Source organism: Chelonoidis abingdonii, chromosome 9 (assembly GCF_003597395.2).
Source record: "Chelonoidis abingdonii isolate Lonesome George chromosome 9, CheloAbing_2.0, whole genome shotgun sequence".
Classification (NCBI taxonomy): domain Eukaryota; kingdom Metazoa; phylum Chordata; order Testudines; family Testudinidae; genus Chelonoidis; species Chelonoidis abingdonii.
In genome coordinates this window covers 54,163,923-54,184,043 of record NC_133777.1, presented here as the reverse complement: position 1 = coordinate 54,184,043, position 20,121 = coordinate 54,163,923, and positions in this window count along the sequence as shown.

The window sequence follows — 20,121 nt, the reverse complement described above, 5'->3', positions numbered from 1 at the left end:
TTTTTGCTCCCTTTTCTGGGAAGGGGTTAACTGTAATTATGGTGCACAAGCCAGTGTATTAACACGTGTACGTTTTTATCATGCATGGAGTGCTAACAGGTTGCTTCCAGGTTCATAAAGGGTTTTGCTTGCACTGATCTACAATATCAGCCCCAAAAGTACCAAACAGCAGTAGCACACAACCACAACAAAAACATTGAATGCCCACAAGTAAATATTTGCTTGTTTTGAGGTGTGATGCCTCAAAGAAAACTGAAGCAGAATAAGAACCTGGAAATGTGGCATTTGGATACAGCACTTTCCAGACCAGCTGGAACAATGAAGCTTCTTGAATCATATATAGGTAAGCTGGCATTCGGGGAAACATGGTGTGGTTTCTGATAACCAGTGACTAGACTCTCCATGCAGATTTAACTGTCCTGCAGCTTGGCTGCCTGCCTGTGATCTTGGCTCTACATTATCCTGCAAGTAGCTATTCACACCAGTGCAGATGCTACCATTCTGACTGGGCAGATCTTTACAGCCTCAGTGCAAATGACTACAAAAGGCCCAGGCAAACAGAGGTCAGGCCCAACATGTGCACCCTACATCCGCTTCCCCCCCGCCCCCGAATTTGGGGCGAGCTTACAGACTTTCCTGATACTTATTCTTCACATCAAAGGGGTGCACTAACAGCCTAGCCAGTGGGAGCATTGCTCAGCTGTTCCCAACTGGAAATCACTTTTCCATACACACACCTAGGAAAAATAGGTTGGCTAGCCCAAATTGTTTAAGAACATAAGAACAGCCCTTTGGGTCAGATCAAAGTTCCATCTAGCCCAGTATCCTGTCTTCCCACAGTGGCCAATGCCAGGTGCCCCAGAGGGAATGAACAGAACAGATAATCAAGTGAGCCGTTCCCTGTCGCCCTTTCCCAGCTTCTGGCAAACAGAGGCTAGGGACACCATCCCTGCCCATCCTGCCTAATAGCCATTGAGGGACCTATCCTCCATGAACTTATCTAGTTCTTTTCTGAACCCTGTTATAGTCTTGGCCTTCACAACATCCTCTGGCAAAGAGTTCCACAGGTTGGCTGTGCATTGTATGAAGAAGTACTTTGTTTTAAACCTGCTGCCTATTCATTTCATTGGGTGACCCCTAGTTTGTGTGTTGTGAGAAGGAGTAAACAACATTTCCTTATTCATTTTCTCCACACCAGTCATGATTTTATAGACCTCTATCATATCCCCCCTTAATCACCACTTTCGCAAGCTGAAAAGTGCCAGTCTTATTAATCTCTCCTCATATGGAAGCCTTTTCATAACCCTAATCCTTTTTGTTGCCCTTTTCTAAGTCCAAAATATCTTTTTTGAGATGGGGCGACCACATCTGCATGCAGTATTCAAGATGTGGGCATACCATGGATTTATATAGAGGTAGTATATTTTGTCGTATTATCTATCCCTTTCTTAATGATTCCCAATATGCTTTTTGATTTTTGACTGCCACTGCAAATTGAGTGGATGATTTCAGAGAACTATCCACAATGACTCCAAGATCTTTTTCTTGAGTGGTAATAGCTAATTTAGACCCCATCATTTTATATGTATAGTTGGGATTATGTTTTGCAACGTGCACTACTTTGCATTTATCAACATTGAATTTTATCTGCCATTTTGTTGCCCAGTTTTGAGAGATCCTTTTGTAGCTCTTCACAGTCTGCTTAGGACTTAACTCTCTTGAGTAGTTTCGTATCATCTGCAAATTTTGCCACTTCAGTGTTTACTCCTTTTTCCAGATCATTTATGAATATGTTGAATAGGACCTAGCCCAGTACAGATCCCTGGGAGACACTACTATTTACGTCTCTCCATTCTGAAAATTCCCAAAATGAAACTTAAGGCATTATGAACATTAACAACCCAAAATATCTATTCCCATAGAGTTTGTCCAAATTCTCTGCTGATGTCAGTGGGTGCAATCTGAAGGTTCAGTGGAGCCAAAAGACCATGTAACACAATCTTTTTTTTAAAGCAGTGACTTGTCTTAGGTAGCTGTCAAACATTCAATTAAACACTTGAGAAACATATGTATACAAGCCACAGCTGACCTGCAGTACTGGCCATGTGCAATGTCCATGCTCATTTGGGTTGGAAGGGAGTAGTGGGGGGCCATGTAGTCCATTCTGTGCATTTTAGGAACATTTAATTTATCACAGCACTTGAATATTAATAAATGGATGTCTAGTCTAACAGATCTCCCGCAGGTGCTCTCCTACAACCTACATAGGTAGGGTATTCTCCCCCTAATTTTATAACTTGTGTAAACCTACATTGAACTGACATTTTGTTTTAGACATGTTAAGTCCCATTACTTCTGTTCAGTCTTCACTGAGTAATGCAAATAATTTACTTAAGAAGTGGTAGGGAAAAAAGATCCCTCCTATCATGAGTTGCCAGCAAACACAGACCTCAGAGACAGGGCACAGGGCTCCACTGACTTGACCTACAGACTTTACTACAATTAGGAAAATGTGAAATCAAGAAACAAAGCAAACCGAGTATAGGCAGTCAAAAAAAAAAGTCCCTTATATCATGCTTGGCATAGTGCTTAGTTTAATCACTGACTTCTTGACTGATAACCAAACTGAAAAACCTTTTAAGAAAAGCATCATACTTTCCCCACCTCCCAAACCCAAGATGCAGGCTGATAAACAAAGAGCTGCAGGCTATATCATCATCCCCAGTCCCTCCTCCTCAGCTCAATTAGAACAATATGTGTTTTTTCTTTTCAGTTCTCTTCCTTTTATCTCGACTGCTCCTCATATTTTTCTGTGGTTTCTCTTTCACGCTCTGGCAGGAGTACAGAAGGCTGTTGAGACTAATGCTTCGTTCATGCCCAGAAGGTCATTTGTGGGGTAATTTCTTTAGATGCCATACTCCCCGCCAATTTTGTCCTGGCTACATGACCAGTTAGAGGAAGCTCCATTCTGTGCAAGGATTGGCGTACATTTACTGATACCTGGACACCTCCTGTATGTCAGCACAAGTTCATCTCTAGCATTCAGTAACCTAAAGAAAGAAAAACGCACCAGTACTGTGGTATGGGAGTAAGGGACTACATTCATCATATTAACTCAGTAACAAAGACCGTTACTATAGTCTGGAAGTGGGATAGTTCTGAAGATACAAATCAGATTTGTAGCTTTTTTAATTGATAAAACAGCAGTGATATTATATATACAGAGGCCTATATCACCCACGCTAATAAGATATTCTAAACGTTAGAAGGACTAATACAGCTGAAAAGGATAGATTCCCTGTCCAGCATTTTATTGCTTGGTTAGGACACCAAAATTAAGTTCAAGCTGACAAAAGAGAAAAGGACTAAAATTAAAAAAAGAATTAACTCAGAAAAATCAAGGGTCCAATTTGCAAACAAATAAGTATTAATAAAACATTGAGATGAATATTTCCAAAACAATTAAAGCAACTAAACCAACTTAGAACAAGGTGCTATGAAAGCACTACACATGTATGAAGGTGCTCGTTAAAGAACAACATAGTGAGATATAAGGGAAGTGAAATGAGCAGGTAAGTTACTGAGATGTGTTCATTAACAATTAAGGTATTTAATAAATCCAGTAAAAGGAGGCAGCAAAAAGTGGTTGATATAATCAGGACACTACACCTCCATTAGGAATGCAGCATTTTAGAAAATTTACAAGCACAAACATGAGCGAGCGTTCCCAGCCTTTACAATTTGTGAGATGAACTCAGCCTTTCACAGACAGAATAAATTATGCTAATAGAAGTAAAACTTTCTAAAAAAAAAAGGCACCCAAATCTAAGAGATCTGCCAGCACTACTGTCATCGATGGAGCGATAACTAGTAAAGAGCAGATATCAAAGGCTGTCTTTCCCTTCCCCTTCATGGTCTGTTCTGTTTGAGCCCATGGTGGTCACAGTTCTTTTAACAATATTTATAATGAACGAACAACGTTGGAGATGTCAACCTTGATTATTCAGAAAGGCTCCTCCTGCCCAGCTCTCCCTTTAGGCTAGCTGTAAAAATACCTGATTCCCAATTCTCAAACACAAAAGCGCACACAGCTTGAAAGCGGAGCTGACTAATAAAGTTTGCATATCCCTAAGAACAAGAGCACACAATGAAGAAGAAAAGGAATGCCAAGGTTAAACAAAAACAGTAAGCTTGGATGGGAAATAATAAAAATTTTAAGAGGCAAGAACTCAGATTTAAAAAAAAACAAAAAACAAAACTCCTGTTCATTTACATTTCAGTGCATCACAAGAAGCATCCGTTTTATCTCCTACCTGCTGCAACAAGGTATAATGTTCACCCAGGAAACAAATTAGTTTTTGAAACTGGGCTGACTGGAAGAGATCTTCAGAGCTGTGAATCCGAGCGCACTGAGCTTGAACTCGCGCTGCAACTAGAACAAAGGAGAACGCTGGCCCGGTGAAAAGGTTTCTGGTTTAGTGCTTTACTTTGGGGCCTTTTTTTTCAAGTGTACATAAAGTACCTTCAAACAAACAAAAAGCTGGACTAATACAGGATTTGCGATGCTGTAGCACCTCCATGCATCTCAAAGTGCTTGACAAATGCTACTTAGGGCTAGAATTGTCACAGCCATCGCTCACCCAATCACAGGAGTGAAAGTGAGTTAGGCTTCGCTTCTTCCTCTGCTCAGCCCTTGGCAGGGTCTTTGGAAAATGGGCACCAGCAACCTGGAGATGGGCAGTCTGACCTTGTGGGTAGCATGGAGTTCAGGAACCAGAGGTCAGCGGGTAGGTCTGGAGTCAGGAGTCAGACAGGAACCAGGACTCAAAGCCATGGGTCAGAACTGAGTTGGAAGCCAAAAGACGACGTAGCCTAGGGTCGGCAGTTGGTTACAACGGTTCAGGGACTGGTATGAGGTGGAGGGCAGGAGCCAGGAACAGGGTAGGGTCAAAACCAGGAGCCAGGGATGAGGCTGGGAGACAGGTGGCAGATGGCAGAGTGTGTAGCAGCAGCAAGCCAGGATCCACCTTGTTGCAGACAGCTTAGTGACTCTTTCTGGTTTAAGTAGTGTACCCAGCCCAATCAGGACTCCAGAGTTCTTCCCACCAGGTTCTTATGCGCAATACCCATTAGGAGATCAAATGACCTTAGGACTCTCAATTCTCCAGTCACTCAGAGTTGTCAGGGGGTGTTGTGGCTACAGCAGAGAACCTGCAGGCCCTGGTTCAGGACCTGCAGACCATCACAACCCTGTTCTCATTGTGACTCTGGCTGTAACAGAGACAGCGAGCACTGGCTGAGGAGGGGGCAAAAAGGAGCAGCAGAAGAAAGTGGGCCCCCACTGGTGAGAGTAGCTAGCTAGCCATAGAGAGGGAGTGAGGGGAAGTCACAATTTGTTCCCTATCCTGGTCTGTATTTGGGGCAGATTGCAACATTCAAGTCTATCCCTTAAGCTTCCCAACACCTGTCTACATTAGAAAGAGAGAGAGAGAGAGAGAGAGAGAGAGTCACTTGATCCACCTCCTGGGGAGAAACCAGAGTGCTGTTTGATAGCCCGCAGCGAGGGCAAGAAGTGATGACGACAGTATCCAACTGAAGCTGCTAGGAGAATTTAGAGAGGCAGCACTTCCTAAGTATGTTATCACCTGCATGGGGGTTTGACATATATACTGAAGTTAATACCCCTAAACTTGCAAATGTTGCTAAGGAGCCCTTGTCTTTAAGCCTTTAAATCTCCTTATTGATGTTTTCTAGATACAGTGGTCCAGAGGTTCACAAGTGTGAGGTCCCAGATGTGCAGACACTATGCATGTGCACATGTCTGTGTTGCAGCTACAAACAGGTAGCAGGCATCTTTCATGACCACAAGTGATCAGGATTTGGGTTTACATTTCAGCCGGAGAGAATGTATTCAGTCAAACTCAACTACACCACTCAAGGATCCATGGTTTATTTACAATTGTTAGTTAAAGAAGAGTTATGTAAGGAGTGAGGAGGAATGAAATTAATTTGACTCTACCTTTCATACCAATGAACCTTGTTTTATGGCCTCTGTCACAGAATAAGAAGTCACATCATGTGGCTAATTAGTGCATCATCATTACTCTAGGAATGATACACTTTCTAGCGTTTGTAAAAATATTCTTTAGCGTTTTTTCTGTTATGGAGATTAATTTAGATAAAAACCTCTAGAAAATCTACTATATTAGAAAGTACCCTCTCAAGACAACTGCTAACCAATTCGTTACCAGGCCAGAGCCTCTCCCCAGTTATAGCTTCTTTGCACAACTTTGATGTGGAGAAGGGCCCATAAACCAGTATGGGGAAAATCTCTGAATGGTACAGACCAAGCATAGCCAGAACTATCTGACCCCCTCTCACCATAGGAGGCTGTTGAGGCATACAGAGGAAGCCTATGCTACAAAGTTTTGCTGATGCAAGTTACATCTGCATAAAGCCACCATAGTTAGTGTTTCACTAGTGCACACATGCATACTTGGTTCTTCACATCAGTGCTACACATACTCATCAGGAGTCAGTCTGAGGCAGTGCACCATGGGTAGTGATCCCAAGGTGCTAGTCACCACCATTCAGAACACCGTCTTCTGGGAAGTTTGGCAATGCGTGGCAGGGCAGAAGCTACACCCAGAGAAAGGGTTAAGCTCCCAGCATGCATTGTTCTCCAGTCCATAACATTAGCTATGTCCCATAATTTTCACACCTTTTTTAAAAAAATATCCCACAAGCCCACACAGTCCTCCTTGCTCTCTGCCATCTCTAACAGAAGCATGGAGCCTACACAGCTCTGCACTATTGTCATGAATGTATCCTGTGCTTGCAGCATGATCCTCCAGTATTTGCAGAGCCACAAGAACCACCAAATCAGCATGGAATCTGATGATTTCTTGGAGGACAGAGTGCTGTAGGAAATAGGAAAAACCAATTCAAGGTTGTTGGTGGCCATAACAGAGAAGCTGCAGAGGGTGGAGTGCTGATTCTGGGCCTGAGAAATGAGCAATGATGGTGGGATCATACCGTAATGCAGGCTTGGGATGACTAGCAGTGGCTGCAGAACCTTCAGATGTGCAAGACCACACTTCTTGATCTGTGTGCCAAGCTCACTCCAGACCTTCAGTGCAAGGACACCACAATGAGACCTGCACCAACAGTGAAGAAGTCAACTGCGATTGCACTACTGAAACTTGCAGTGCCGAATTGCTAACCGTCAGTTAGATATCATTTTAGAGTTAGAAAATCCACTGTGGGGACCACTGTCATGCAAGTATGCAAAGCCATTAACCATCTTGAGTGCAGGGGTCTGAACTAGATGACCTCTCAAGGTCCCTTCCGGTTCTATGATTCTATCTCCTACTATGCAGCACTAGGACTCAATGTACAGGGCATAGTGGATAGATTTGCGGCAAAGGAGTTCTTGAACTGCAATAGAGAAAAAGACGGCGTTTATATCCCTATTTAAGCACAAGACCACCTTGCCACAGATTGCATCAGCAGAAGAGGCTACTTTTCTGTGATTATGCAAGCATTGATGGATCACTAGGGATGCTTCATCAACAATGTTGGCTGGTCAGGGAGGGTGCATGTCTTTAAGAATGCAGAACTGTTCAGAAAGCTATGAACAGGGACTCTTTCCCAACTGGTTGATTACCACTGGCATTGTTGAAATCCCAATAGCAGTCCTGTGGCACCCAGCCGTTGGCCCTGAGGCTCATGAATCTGTGCACTGACTAGCTCAACAGCACTGAGAAAAGATTCAACTATCAGCTCGGCAAGTGCAGAATGACAGTTGAATGAGCTTTTGTTAGATTGAAGGGATGCAGGCATTTTTTACTCACAAGATTGGCTCTCGGTGGAAAAAAATCCCAATGGTTATAGCTACCTGCTGTGTCCTGCATAATATCCGTGAAGCACAGAGGCAAAGTTGCCATCAGATTGGAGGGCAGAAGCAAAGCAGCTGTCTGCTGAGTTTTAACAGCCAGACACAAGGGTTACTAGGAGAGCTCACCATGGCACTCTATGGCTCTGGGAGGCTTTGAAAGAGCACTTCAACAGCGAGCCACAGGAGATGTACTGTGCTTTGCCTGGCCCTGCCATTCTGGAGCCTGTTTGGAATAGGCTGGTGCTTGGTGTACATCTATGAAGATAAAACTGCCAATGCATCAATTCATTTTATGGTTCTTGCTGTATATGATGATTACACTATTACTGACCCTGTGAGTCAGAGACACTTGCTACTGTACAGTGTGACAGGAACTGGGTGCTTTTAGAACTACTAGGCATTCTGCACCATATGTTGGGAATTAATAAATGTTATTTTCCTGATCTTGAATTTTTTTCAGTAACAAAATCTGTGCAAAGAAAAATTTGTGAAGTTGAAAGGTATATTAAAACCTTTAATATTAATGGAACTGAGCTTAAGGGAAAATATTCATGCCTATTTTAGTTGCACATAAAGCAAACGTGACTCTCAGTAATATGTATGTGAAGCTATGGCTGCCCTTAATGTACTCCAATGTGCCATAGTTTGTTGCCACACGGAATATTGGGGGTATGTGTAGGGAGATGGTATAATGAAGTTCTCCAAGAACTACAAAAGGAGGTGAGCTCATGATTTTTGAACCTGTAGGTCCACAAGAGTTTGCAGCATTTGTTTGCACTGCTAGAGAAGCAGCATTATGTCCTGGTGCATTTCCCTCTTTCCTGCTGGGACTCTTGTCTGCTCTCTCCTTCATACAGTCTGCAATATTCACCCTCCAGGCCCTCTGCTCAGTCTGGTGCAGCACAACCTTGCAATCTCTCTCTGAACATGTCATCCAAAGTCCTCTTCTTTCTATTCCTTTTCTGGCTTAGGTCTTCCATAGGTGTGGAGAAGGTACCTCTCCAGGCCACAATGGCAGCAGCTGCAGATGAAACAGAGGTACCCTACTCAATATAGTCACATGAAACTGAAAGGAGCGAAGGAATTGCTCAGTTACATGAAACAGTAAGTATAGGGCAATGGGACTGAATACTGACACTGTATTCCACAGATGGTGACCATTTTAGCAGATCTCACTCTGGAAGGTGACCAAGGCACAAAGTACAACTGCTGCTGGCATCCCAAAGTCACCCAGGCCTATATGCTGTTAATCTGTTTACTGCAATAGTGCCTGCTCAAGTTATCACCAACTAGGGTGAGAAAGTGTCCTGCCTCATGGGAAGAAATGAGACAGCCCTCCCTACAAACCTTCAGGAGAGAATTGCAGAGTACCTCTATGAAATATTGATTGACATCTCTCAGCAGGATTCAAGGAACATCCCTGGGTATGTAAACTGCTCATAATGCCCCTCCCTCTAACTCTACAGAGGAATGAAAAGCAAATAATACCTCTTCTAGGTAGAGTAATTTAATGAACAGTTGACAGTTGTGTCCTGCTAAGTTGGGATAGTGCTGTCAGTACATCATTGAAAATGAGAAATACAATTACACACTTACCTGTGGTTCCTTCCCCTACATTGGGCTCCCAGGTGCTCAACTGCGAGAACTGACTGGACTGTGACAGAGACTCAAACCGGTCTCGGCTTACAAAATAAGCCCCCCTCATCCTCCTCCTCTTCTCTGTTCAGGCCAAGAGCCTGTGACTCTGGCTCCTTGGAGGTATGCATGGTGGTCTGCAGGATGGGTGCAAGGTCTTTGCCAAATATGGCATGCAGCTCTTTGTAAAGGCAGCAGGTTTGCAGCTCAGCACTGGATTGAATTGGCCTCCTGATATGCCTGCCACAGTTCCTTCAATTTCTTGTGGCACTGCTGCTGATCCCGGTCATACCCCTGTTCCTGCAACCCCTGTGCAATCTGCTCATAGGATGTCCACATTTCTCTGGCTAGATCATAGCTGTACCTGCACTGCCTTGTCTTCTCCACACAGGCCCAGGGGATCCAATTTCTCCAGTCTACTCCAAGCCAGAGCACATCTGGATGTGTAGCCTGTGTCGTCAGCTGGGCAGTAGCACACAATAATGGAGAGCTGCTAGGTGTGCTCCCCAAGCTGAACAATCAGGAAAAGGCATTTCAAAAGTGTGTGGGGTTTTACATTGGGTAGGGGAAGTGGTCTGGTCTGAGTCCTGGGCAGTGGAGTTCACAATTGTGACTACAGCAGTCAGTGGAACATTGTGGGACAGCTGCTGGAGGACTGTTAGAGTTCAGATAGGTAACATGCTGTTTACACCTGTGCTGCATCAACCTCAGTACATCAACCATGGCTCACCATCACCCGGGAAAGTGGTGTTACTGTAAACAGAACTTAGTATTGGGGGTAGACAAATGTACAGACACAAGTACAAGTAGGTTGACACAAGGTGGCTTATATGAACTTAACTTTGTAGCGTAAAGCAGGCCATAGACACAAGGGAACCATGATCCAGTGATCCTTGTTTTGTTCATTATGTTACTATGGAGCAACTGGCTATTCCATTCAATGAGAAAACTTCATTTTCACACTGCATCTTCTGTACATATAAACACATAGAACTAGTTCAGAAAAGTCCTCCACAATATACAAACTGTTCCCTAACTGCAGACCAGAAAATATTTTAAACATTTGCCACAGTTCTGTGCATTTCAGAGCATACAGGCAACTGGATGTTTTTATAAGTATCAGTAAAAAAGGCAGCAAACAAAAACAAAAGCCCCACCAAAACAAAACTCAGTTAAAGCTTAAGGGGCTGTGCAGGAGAGTGAAGACGTCAGTGCCAGGGAAGCAAGAGAGAACATTGGTACAAACAAATTCCCTTTGTTCAGGCATTGGATACTGGTCACTCTTCCTTCCTAATTAAGTTGCTACCTCTTCCCAGGTCCATGCATTCCACCAGGTCATGTCACAATAGAAGCGATGGGAAAGTGGGAGTGGCCAGGAATGACATGCCATGGAGTTGGCACCTATGCTTCTGGCTGTCTTTTTTTTTTTTTGGAGAGTACAGGATGGGTCAAACTTTATTAGTGTATCTTGGCTCAGCACAGTCAGTCTTCCTTTGCTTATTCACCACCAACTGAACCTGGAGAAACTGAACTGGAAGGAGGAGTCAACACTGTCAATAGGACACAGCAGTTCCTTTCCTTGGACATTACTGTGCTGCCACAGCTGAACTACAACTTTACTGTAGATCAGATAGGAAGAGGAGCCAGGCACTTGGGCCAGGTGTATACTACAGACCTATATTGGTTTAACTGTCATTCAGGGGTGTGAAAAATCCACAGTCCTGAATGATGATCTACCGACCTAACCCACCGTCCCCGCCCCTGCCTACCCCACTATGTCACTGGGAGAGCTTCTTCCATCAATGCTGCTACTGCCTCTCAGGGAGGTGGATAAAGTAGGCTGACGGGAGAGTAACATGAATACAAATTCAAAGAGTTTAAACACAAGTAGAGATTAGAGACTATGTGCATTCAAAGACACAATATGCTCTTAGAGGCCTCCTGAAGTAGTCAGGGAGAGCCATTCTCATGCATTTATCGAGGATCTGGTCCATTTAACTGAGTTTAAGTTCCAGTAGATACACCTCCACTAGCACTTCTGTCAGTGTAAAAAAACAACCCCCTCCCCCCCAACCAACATAAGTTACATTGAAAGAAGCACAAGTGTGAACAACAGTAGGTGGGCGGGAGACACTCTCCTGCCAACGTATCTACTGCAGCTTCTTAGGGGTGGTTTAATTATGCCAATGGGACAGCTCTTTCCTGTCAGCATAGAGTGGCTACATGGGAGGTCTTACAAAAGGCACAACTGAACCAATGCAAGCTCGCTAGCATAGGCATGGCCTTGAATTCATTACTTTGCTAGACAAACCTGAATTTAAGATACTGGACTTATGGCTCATTCAAAACCCGCTATCCCTCCTTTGCCCTATGAATACAGGGGTGTTAACTGCCCACTTCACCTTGAATCATCTCTTGCATTGTGTGTTTATGCCTTGGCTATTCCACCTTGTATTTATGAGACATTCTGAGTACCTTCCCCAGACCTGAAGAAGAGCTTTGTGTAAGCTCAGAAGCTTGTCTCTTTCACCAACAAACTTAGTCAAATAAATAATATTACTTCATCAACCTTGTCTCTAATATTGTGGGACCAACATAGCTACAACGCTGAACATCTATACCATGGGTTTGCTAAAGCAAACACATCAATGTTAGGGCAATTGCTGAATTTATGGCAAGTTCTAGACTCCAGCCCAACTTCAAACATGGTGAAAGCAATATGTAACTTAACTTAATGAGTTGGACCCATTTACTTTGGGTATGAATTTGGTGATCTAGTGCAAAATTGGGAGGAGAAGAGATGCCACAACTGAGAGACATTTTTCTCTTTGCCTTCTTCCATACCCCAGTCTCCTAGTCTCTTTCCCTGTAGGCATTCTGAAGGCAACCAGTGCCCCCAACAAAATCTCTGGTCATTTGTTTCTTGACTCAGCTACTGAGAAACATCACTTGCCCAGAGTGTCTTGCTGAGGCTTAGACTTCCTTGCAAGATGGCACCTTCCAACTAACATGAACTTGGATATGCCATTACCACCAGCTATGAGACCTATAACATCGCTGAAAATCTGGTGCACTTAATCAAAATCATCATCAGTGCATAAGCCAAGCAGCTGACAAGCTTCAAAGTGGAAGTTTAGTGGAGAAAAGACACTTCTGATATCCTTATTAAAATCCTGATTTTCCTGACAAATCACTTTGGGATGGGGGTATCAGCTTTTTAACATCTGCAGCGATGTGTGCTCATGTATCTGACTGGAGGAGCCAGCTCTCAGTTTCTAAGCCAGGCATTCAATTTAGATTTAATAAGACAGTAATTGCACATTAAATACTCATTGATTACCTAAAATGTATTTATTGAGATATAACAGCTATGTAACAGATCTCTCTCATATGCTCTTAGATATGCACATATTGTTACAAAGCTGTTAAATGGCAATAAATGTTTATCTAAAAAATTAGCATTCAGCTAACATAAAATACACAACCTATTAAATCTAATTAAATGCATGCTGAAGACAATTAGAGCTCCTGTATGCTTGCCTGGATTTTCTGGGGAACAGAAGAATGTTTTACTTGTCAGTATTGAGTTTGAAATGGTCAGAAACTCCATTCTGGGAAAATTCTGCAAGCCTAAGGATTTGCTTTCTCCCATCATCCCCCTGCTCCCCCCAGAAAAATCTGCTTTTTCCAGTCCAAACATGTCCAGGTTGGAAATTTGGTTTTGATTTTAGATAAAAAAATTGAAATGCGAAACATCAAGGAATTTGCTTTTGTATATAAAGCCTTTTCTGAGTGATGAAGGAATTTTTTAAAAAACCCACGAACACCTTACATTTGCAAACCTTTCTCTGAAATTAAACCAATTTCCTTAAATCAGCAGAATCAAAAAATCTCATTTAAAATTTCAGATTCATTTTATGTCCATTTCATAATACTGTTCCAGAGGAAGCATAATTGATACAATGATGTGTATGTATGTGTATACGGTGCAATAGTTCTCTTTCTGTAATGGCAAAGGTTGAAATGTGTCATTCACTGCAGGGCTGAACTAAATCTTAACAGCATGGGAAAGTTAACCTAACAGACCTGATCCTGCAAGTACTAAAGCACATGAGTAGAGTCACTCATATGGATGAGTGGTGGCAAGACCAGGCACTAAATAGATGGTCTAAAACAGGTTGTTTCATAAAAATTTGAAGACTAGAAATTACTCTGCATGTTGTCCATAGGTTGACTTCTTTGGGGGCGGTAAGGAGGAGTGACATATGGATATGTTTTGTACTTGGATAACATCTGTAGTTATGTTAAATACAGCTTGTGATGGCACAGACTGGATTCAAACAAACTAAATATTGCACTGACAAAGGAGCTACAGATGCTCAGCAATTCTGGAAAAAAAAAAAAAAAGGCCACTTTATATTTAAGCACCTAAAATCAGATATAGGAGGTCCAACTTCAGGCATCCAAGCTTGGAAATGGCCCAATACAATCAAATGAAACCCAGAGCAGCCTGTCCTCTGGTTTGGGTTTTAATTTTAGGGGGGAAAAATCTGAACCTAGACTTTGATTGCCCATGTCAGATACTACTATAGAATTAATTTAGACCCTAATCTCACTGCTCCCCAAACTCTGAAGCTTTTGAATTCACTTCGGGACTTGGAGATTGGGCCCATAGGGGACCTCTTACCATGCTTCTGTACAACTCCCTTCTGGTAGAGTGTCAATTAAGTAATAGAGCAGGTCAAAATGTTTCTGACAGAACAGTTTTCCCCATCAGAAAATGCTGATTGCACTAAATTTAAACATTTCACAGAAATATCATTTCAGTTAAAAAAAATTTCACTGGAAATTTGAAACAAATATTTCATCAAAACCAAAATGTTTCACTTTATCATCATTTCAATATTATATTCAAATCAAAATGAGATTTGGGATTTTTCATTAAGATTGATATTTTTAGTCTCAGTTTGGAACTAAGCCACATTTCAAGTCCTTGGAATTTCCCAAGGGACAGAAATTCCAAAATTTTGACCAACTGTAGTCATAGTAGTGGTGTGAGTTGCTGAAAGTCGGGCTATGTGAACTCTGCCAGTCTTTTAATGGCTATTTATTATAAACAGCCACAGAATTAAAAATACTGTGACTGCTAGTAATAATTCTTTGCATTTTTGTAGCAATGCTCATTAAACCTTGCAAAAACTTTGAGGTAAGTAAAACATAACCATTTTATAGATGGGAGAACAGGCACAGAAATATGCATTTCCTTGACCTATTGACCTAGATTCTTGAACAAATTATTTAATTTGTTCAAGAATCTAGGTCAATAGGTCAAGGAAATGCTTCCTGACTCTCAGGCATTTGCTCTAGTTACTGGCCCACATGACTGCGACAGCACAGTGAAAAAATAACCTTGGCTGTTATTTAACTGACTGACTATTAGAGAACATAGGACTTGTCTACACAACCCGCTGGATCGGCAGGCAAGGATCGATTTATCCCGTCTAATCTAGACTGGATAAATAGACCCCCCGAGCCCTCTCTCTCGTTGACCCCTGTATTGCAGCACCACGAGAGGTGCAAGCAGAGTTGATGGGGGAGCAGCAGCAGTTGACTCACTGCAGTGAAGACACCACAGTAAGTTGATCTAAGTACATCAGCTTCATCCCGTTATTCACATAGCTGAAGTTGTGTAATTTAGATCGATCCTCCCCTCTCCCCGTTGTAGATCAGGGCCTAGTTTTTTAAGCTAACGTTAGAGTGACCACTTCATAGCTGCATGATGCATCCCTCACAACTAGCTGGAGGGCATTACTTTCCTCACTTGCCTAGATTGGTTTGGAGTAATTTTCTGACCATTGTTCTCAATCCCAACCTTAGCAACAGCAGCAAGAACTGACACGGTGATGGAATGAAACTCCTTGGGCTTCTTCTCCTGCACATTGGCAGTCCCTCCAACCATAGCTGAGGCACAGTAGTGTGCCAGTGTAAGCAAACCTGCACTTCTGCTGCCAATTTGGTGATTAAGCAAAGCGCTGCTATCAAACAGCATCTCACATAAGAGCTAATTCACTTTTCAATATAAAACAGATTAAAAAAGCCTATTGCTTAATAATGCACAAACCTCACTGAGAAGCAGAATATTTTTTAGTAAATGACTGTTTATTAAGCGCAAGTCCATTTTGGCTTTCAGAGTAAGGGAAGTAAAAAGAGTGAAGGTTATAAAGTAAAAAAAATGTAGCTGGAATGTAGGTGCAGCTAATCATGTAAATTCTGTTTGAAGCCTCACTTGTCTGTTCTATTATGGATTCCATAGGCAGCTACTAATTTAGTGCAGCTGCTGCACTTCTAGTACATTAAAAATTCTCTCTGCTGAACTTTTGTAGAGGCTTTTGCATGACAAGTGCCAGTCTTTTCCAATTTCACAGTCATCAAGCTACGGTATTGCCATTCATATTTGTATTCTAAACTATATCATGTAAAAAAAAATAGTAGCAATTTAAAAAACTTTTGGTAGCACTGACTTTCATTGCTAACTACTCTTAGCAGCACAGGGTGAAATTTCCATAAGATGAGAGATATGGAATACCTCTCAACAACCAGTTTTGAAAATTTGTTCTACATATAAGAGAGAGAGAGAGCACGTGCATGCTGTATGTCACACCATTGTCTTAGCCAAACAGAACTGAAGACCATAAAAGAATGATCAAATGCTTCTTCAAAATGCTCATGTTCCCTTGTTTTCAACCATATGCTTTAAGAAAATTAAGATACATACCTCAATTTCCAGCTAAGGAGAGTTTAAAAAGAATCACTGTCCTCAAAAGGATTAATCACACTAATTGAGCATTTAAAACTTTTAATAGCAAACCAGCCTTAAGTGCCTGAACAAGAACTGTACTGATTAAGCCTCTCAAGTCCCAAACATTCATTTTACTTCCCCCATTTCTACCATCTATGTTGACTGTACAGCTTTAGCTTCCCTTTAACTTACTCAGTTTAGTAGCAGACAAATCAGTCAGGATCTGGCCCACTCAGTTGTATTTCACCTGAATAGTGACATATTACAAAGAAATCCAGTAATTGTGGGTAGGGGAGAGAATATATTTGGCAGATAAACTTCTTACTTTCCATTTCAATTTGACTAGGAGAAAATACTAAAAGACACGTATCAAAATAATTGCACTAAGCAATTTATTTGGGTTGAAGCATAACTTCTTCCCCCCGCCTTTCTTTCATTCTCACTTTTCGCCTAGAGCAAACTCTTTTTGCTTTATATTGTCAACTAGGAACAGAGTTCCTGAGGAGACAAACAGGGGGTAAAGAAGACAAATCTGTCTCCTTTGTGTGAAAGCTGTAGGCCAGAGTTATCAACTCCTCAGCTATTCAAGGCAGATTTGCATATCCAAGGCCACCCGAGGCAGAAAAGGCATTTGGAGTCTGATTTTTCCACAAGAACACATCAGGGAGTGAAGCAAAATAAGGAAATGCCAAAAAGGATCCAAGTAACCACTCAAAAACTTTGAGGGGAAAAAATATTCCATTCAAGGACCTCTTTCCTGAGAGACACATTTTATACACAATGGAATTTCCAAATATCCTTATTAAAGAAACTTCACAGACAGCAGCTTGGCATGCAAGAACTTCAAGACCACAGAGTAGGAAGTTAGCATCCATTCTCTTTGCAGCGTCTCTCTGTATCAGGAGTCGGCAACCTTGCAGAAGTGGTGTGGCGAGTCTTCATTTATTCACTTTAATTTAAGGTTTCACGTGCCAGTAATACATTTTAACGTTTTTAGAAGGTCTCTTTCTATAAATTTAATATATAATTAAACTATTGCTGTATGTAAAGTAAATACAGTTTTTAAAATGTTTAAGAAGTTTCATTTAAAATTAAATTAAAATGCAGAGCCCCCCGGACTGGTGGCCAGGACCCGGGCAGTGTGAGTGCCACTGAAAATCAGCTTGCATGCTGCCTTTGGCATGCATGCCATAGGTTGCCTACCCCTGGTCTATATCTCAATACAACTAGCTTTTCAGAAGGCAAGGATCAGTGAAGGTTTTATAGCCATAGTGAAAAAAAAAAATTGTAGTTTACTTTATTAAAATATCTGCTCCTTGATGGTAGGGGAACTCTGTGTATATAGGCAGACATACAATATGGTACCTACATTAGGCATTTATTACTCAGTTATTCCAGGGATTAATTTTGATTTAAGTAAATCCTCCAATCACGTTGCTGATATCATGCAATCAAATAATGTGATTGGAGGATTTACTTAAATCAAAATTAATCCCTGGAGTAACTCCATTGACTTCTTTGGTGCTGTACTAGCTGGGAGTCCCCCCTGCCTCCCCCCTGAGTATTCAGGCTATAATGATAATAGTAAAGATATTGGAAAGGAGAAACCCAACAATATTGCCAAGAGAATTTACAGTAGCTGGCCACTCAAGCTCAGTAGATCCCCCAGCAACATAGGCAAATTTCTCCATTTGCCTTAACCCAAGTAAATAGCTGTTTATAATCTAGACTTCCCTCACAACACGGAAGGTCTTATATCATACATTGTTCCTTGGAAGTCAAAATGTTTACAAAGCTACAGTACTATTCTAAGATGTCAGAATCTGGCTCATAATACAGAGCACCACATAGGACCATATTCTCATTCCTTTGAATAGCACCTTACTTAAAATATTCCCATTTACTTCAAAACAGGAGAACAGAGCTGGGAATTGGCCTTAGGGTATGTCTACACAGCAATTAGACACCTGCTGCCTGCCCATGCCATACAACCCTGCATCAGGAGGCTCTGACTGCGGGGATGTTTCATTGCTGTGTAGACTTCTGGGCTCAGGCTGGAGCCCAGGCTCTGGGACCTTCCCATCTCATGGGTGTCTAGCTGCTATGCAGATGAGACTCAAGTCTAATGAATTCTATCTACAGCTATGCCCGGTCACAAAACACCACCTCAAATCTGTTACTCCATGAAATAGATACTGAAGAAATGTTAGTGGCTAAGAGTAAAACTGAGCCAAAATTCACTCTTCAACAAGCAATAAGAGACCAGACACCAACAGCTTTTTAACAATTTTTTTTAAAACCAGATGGTTCTAAATGATATCAATTTTCCTCAACATTTAGCAGTATCAGAAATTAAACACTTTATAGAACCTTTAGGCCTAGTCCCACCACTGTTGCTATTCATGTTTGTTAGTGAAATCATATTCCATTAATTTACACATTTAGAAGGTGGCAGGCATTAAATTTAACAAAATTCCCCAAACTAGAAGTCGAATTCTGTTTTCCACGTGGATCTCTTAGCTATGCCTGACTGCTGCTGCCGTCACCACTTTTTTAGGCTTAGAAACTTGGCAAACCAATTTCAAATTTAAAAGTATAGTCCTTTATTCAGAGGGTTGGCTGCCTTCTGAAACCTAGAGCACGTTTCTCCTCTTGTTTAGAACAGTGATGTGGAAGATCAGGTGAGGACTGAGCATGTCTAAAAGGAGGAGAGATAGCAGCAGAATAGTGTAGAAGCTTTGACTAGCTCAGCTATGTTGGTCTCTATGAGGAGATACTTCTTACCATGAATGCTGCTTTATGCACTACATGTTTGGAAACATGTTTCTAAAAATTAAACTAGCTCTTGAGAAATATTTACAGAGGTACTGCAATTACAGCTTGCATTCCAGCCACATGCACACAGACTGGATTCCTGCTGCTTCCTCGCACCAAGTTCCATGCAGGTGGTTACAAATGCAGCATAAAAAAGCCCAATTCCCATGCTTACTAGGAGTGTGGGATAGAGATTATCTCAAGTGTATGCCATTTTGCAATCCTGTACAACAAGACTGTAAACTCTCATCATCATAATGTGAGAGAAGGTAGGTGAGGTAATATCTTTTATTGGAGGGAGAGATGAGATTTTTGAGCTATACTTATAATTAGGAAGGAAAAACAACAAATTTGAAGAATAGTTAATCCAAGACTCAAAAAGTAATAGCAAAAAATAGTAAAAAAATTTAAGTATATCAGAAACGGAACGCCTGCTAAACAACCAGTGGGGCCACTGGACAATTGAAATGCTAAAGGAGGACTCAAGGATAAGGTCATTGTGGAGAAAGTAAATGAATTCTTTGCATCGGTTTTCATGGCTGAGGATGTGAGGAGATTCCCAAACCTGAGCCATTCTTTTTAGGTGGTAAATCTGAGGAACTGTCTCAATTTGAGGTATCAGAGGAGGCAAACTGGTTGAAATTATAGAAAAAGGACAGAATCAGACAGATTAACATGATTTGCTGGGGAAGAGCCAACATGGTTTTTGTAAGGGAAATCATGCCTCAGTCTACTAGGATTCTTTGAGAAGGATGACGGCAACAAAATGGCAGACAAAATTCAATATTGATAAATGCAAAGTAATTTACAGTGGAAATGCTCAACTACACATATAAAATGGGATCTAAATTAGCTGTTACCATACAAGAAAGCTCTTGGAATCATTGTGGGTAGTTCTCCGATTGCAATGGCAATCAAAAAAAAAAAAAAGCTAAACATATTGGGAATTCTTAAAAAGGGGATAGATACCAAGACA